The following is a 3995-nucleotide window of genomic DNA, read 5'->3' as shown; positions in this document are numbered from 1 at the left end:
AAATGCATGTTCAATAACTTGAGGAAGAAAGCATCACATACTTGTGACATGAACAAAAATTAGAAGTCAATGTGCCTTCTCGTAATTCCTGTTCCCTCACTTTCACTCCTATAAAATAAAGTTTTGATTTGATAATTTAACTCAAGAAGCTCTAGTCAAAGAGCGTATATAGGTGTTTTACAACGCATATGTTGTATGTTTTATTGTCTGAGCACACCTAGAAGCAAACATCCAGCTTCAGTACTGCTTTCACGCTTGAAGGCACAGTTGACTCCCAATAATACGAAGTCCACAGGGACCACAATTCAATCGAACAAAATGCAGCTGAACAGCATTGTCATTAGTCCACAACTCGTTCTCTTTTTCATTTCGTTCAGAATCTTGACTTTTGTTGTGAAGTCGAGCTTATATGTCATGGGTTGTCGTGATAGTGCAGACTTATAGCTAAAATCAAAGCCTCAAATGTTCACCTAACTGCTCACACAGTGCTGTGAGAAACAAAGAAGGTTGAGGGCCTCACAAGAGATGTGAACATTGGCGCGAGTCTGAACTAGCCTGCTGCTTTATCAGCAGTGCACTACCTTAGTTGTGATGGCACCGACATCAGTAGAGAACAATTAGGGCGCTGTTTCGACACTTGAAAATGGTTTTATATCGAGAAATGACAGTCACCTTTATGTTTCTATTCAATATAACTTCCAATTAACTAATATAATGGGTTCTAGCTTCAAATTATCAAGCAATTTCTTCCATTGAATTGCATGTAAAATTGCCGGAACCAGCACATTACTTCCAATTAAGTGACTTCAAGTTAGTGAGAGCCTACTGTACTGTCAGTGACAAGATATGTCAGCCTGGGCGTTCTGTATCACCCAAAACTCCTTTTACTTGTTCAATAATTACAGCAGAACTGGAGCATTGTGTTTCAGTATGCATCAACATTATCTTTGTTAAAAGTACCATCCAACAGCAGGCAGTGCTCAACCGTGAATGTTCAAGAAAGCCAATTTGTGATACCGCAAAAAATTTCCATTGATTTGATTGATTGAAGGGTTTAATGCGCCGACGCAACACAGGCGATGAGGCATGCCGTAGTGAAGGGCTCCGGATTAATTTTGACCACCTGGGGATTTTGAACGTGCGCCGAAATATCGTGCACACGGGCATTTTTGCTTTTTGCCTCCATCAGAAAAGCGGCGGCGGCGGCCGGGAATCGAACCCATGACCTCGTGCTCAGCTGCGCAACGCCTTAGCCACTGCGGCGGGTAAATTTCCATTGATGCTTAGCATTCACTTCTTATCGCATTTGGACAGTGGAGCCAGTGAATGTGCCAGGTTGGCCTTTTCGGAGTGTGCAAGATAACATTAATCTGCCCTTGTTGGGGCACGGTGCCTGGCAATGTGCCAGCAGGAATGAAAACACAACACATGAAGGAGGGTGTCTACTACTCAGTGTTAAAAACTAATGACAACAAAAAAAGAGGTGTGAGGTTATAGGGGCAGATGCAAGCATTTTGGCTAGAAATGCTCCTCTGCAGTTATTAGCATACTCAGTCATGCATCTTTGTATCTGATGGCAGGTCATTTAATGGCAAGCTTCCCAAAAAGACTTGTTATAACACGAAGCTTGCAAATTTCATGTCAAACAGTGCTATGAAACATTGCCAATTCTGCATTCATCACAGATGGCTAAATTAACTCCAAGGATTTGTGTTTAAGTCGTCAATGCAACAACCACATGCTATGAGCTTGTGTGGCATGCGCTTTGCACGATCAGTTACGTGTTGCGACTGAAGTACCGCTAGGTTGTGTGCACCAAGATGTTTTAGGTTCGACATGTTCAATGACAACCTCTTATTAAACAAGAAAAGAATTTAAATAAAAAGGGGGGGGGGCTTGCCAGCTACGTTTTTGTGCTCTGTTCGGGACTAGGTGAAGTTGCAAGCCACCAAGTGATTGCATTATTGCAGTGGGGCATCTGGTTTCATTTGATAGCTCTGCCATAATGCTAGCATGAAGTTCACACGATAACAGCATGCCTGCCTCCATCCTTCTGTGCCAGAATAAAGTGCAGCTGGTATTATTTTTCCCTGACATGTTTATCCCATATAGAGCTGGCCGGGGGCTATGGGATAGAAACGGAAGCGCAATAGCTAGTTTGTTGATAAGATTAAATTAGGCAAAAAAAAGCATTGCAGCAGCTCATAAGTTCTTGTGGGAGTGAACTGCCTCTTTTGATGGTCATAATTATATGTGGAACATATAAACGTCCAGTGGGGCTCATCATACCACGAAGGAAAGACCACAGATAAGCACTTGACAGATTTATTGTTCTCAAGTACAACAAACAAGCAAACACAAAAATTCATTCCGACTCTTATTATGCCAATTCTCGTGATACGCAATTATTTTTACTCGACGGACAAAAACAAAGCAAATTTTTGTTCTGTGAACGCGTCAAAAGGAGGTGCCACTTTACGTAAATCACCGGCTTTTATCTGCCTGCTACCTAGCTTGAAATTGTTGCAGATTTTCTTCAGGTTCAAATTTTGCCGCGCTGGACGACGACACAGCAGAATTTTCTGTGGTCACGCCAAACAAAAGTGCCACTTTGCCTAAATCGCCAGTTTTCAGCCTGCTTTCCAGAATTTTGTTGCGCGTAATACCAGTTGCTGGGGTGATAGCCGTACTCCAGGTGGCACCTTGAAAGGGAAGGAAAGCAATAAAACAAAAACAATATTGTGTACACACAGGAGTTTCCAGCAGCGCGGGCTGCTGTGTGGCTTAACGTGGTTTTCGGATTTTTGCGGTCCTTTGCTGGGGCTGCTCGGGGAACGCCACGTGCTATACCTTGAAAAGAAGAATTATCACCGCCACCAGCTCCACGCAAAAAAAAAAAAAAAAAACGTCGTTCACAATGCCATGGTCAGTTTGCAGCAGCATAGCGTGCCTTACCTTGGTTTTTAGATTTTTGCGGTCCCCTGAGGCCGCCGATGGAACGCCACGTGCTACACCTGGAAAAGAACAAAAGATCACCGCCACCAGGTCCACGCACAACGTCCATTTTTAAGCAGATCGCTGCTGCGCAGGCTTTACTTTACCTCCGTCCTTGCGGCTCAGGCGCAGCGCGCGAAAACCACCACGGCGTGCCATGGCCAGAGGTGGCACGTTTTGCTACAGCTGAAAAAAAAAAAAAAAAAGGCAAAACACATGAAAGCAAAACCCTTTCGACGGGAATATGTACTGCTTACCTGGAGATTGTTGCGTTTTCCGATGGGCTTTCGCGCCAAAAAAGGGGCACTGGCGAGCAGCACGTCGTGCACCTGCTGCAGCTGGAAAAAATAAAAAATAAGAAAGGGGGCAAAACCCTTTTGCCGGGAATATGTACTGCTTACCTTGAGATTGTGAACGAAAACCACGATTTCGTTCCGACGGGCGATGACAAAGCAATTTTCGCGCCAAAAAAGTGGGCACCGGCGAGCAGCACGTCGTGCACCCGCCCGCCGCAAGCACCGGAGCCGAATGACCGAATGAATGAACCGGCAGGCTCGGCTGGTCGGCCGCGGCCGCGGCCGCAGCGCGGTGGCGCCGGTGGCGCCGCCGTACGGCCAGGGACCTTTCTGGGGACCTTTTATCTATATTATCTCTATATTATCTCTATTATCTATATTATCTCTATCTATATTATCTCTATGCTTTTTTGGTTCCCTAGGCACCCTGGGTCGCCTAGGGAGACGGATCGCCTTCTTGAGCGTTGATTTCTGTTAACCAATCAGCGTTTCCAGCCGTTTCTCTCCTTATACATAGTAGTTTTGAGGCCAAAAAGACAGTGTTGCCAGCATAGTTGGGTGCGTTTAGGCCGATTTGGCGGCGGTTGTGGTCAGGTTTTAGTCGGATGCGTTGGGTTGGACAACGTCCTTTTCCATGGAGGAAAAAAAAGCTTTTTTTTCCCTCCATGTCCTTTTCCTTTAAGTTCGGATGATACCTGGCTTTGC

This window comes from Haemaphysalis longicornis, unplaced genomic scaffold (genome assembly GCF_048455015.1).
Source record: "Haemaphysalis longicornis isolate Haplotype H1 unplaced genomic scaffold, Haemaphysalis longicornis Haplotype H1 scaffold_11, whole genome shotgun sequence".
In the NCBI taxonomy this organism is placed as follows: Eukaryota; Metazoa; Arthropoda; class Arachnida; order Ixodida; family Ixodidae; genus Haemaphysalis; species Haemaphysalis longicornis.
Note: the sequence above shows the minus strand (reverse complement) of the source record.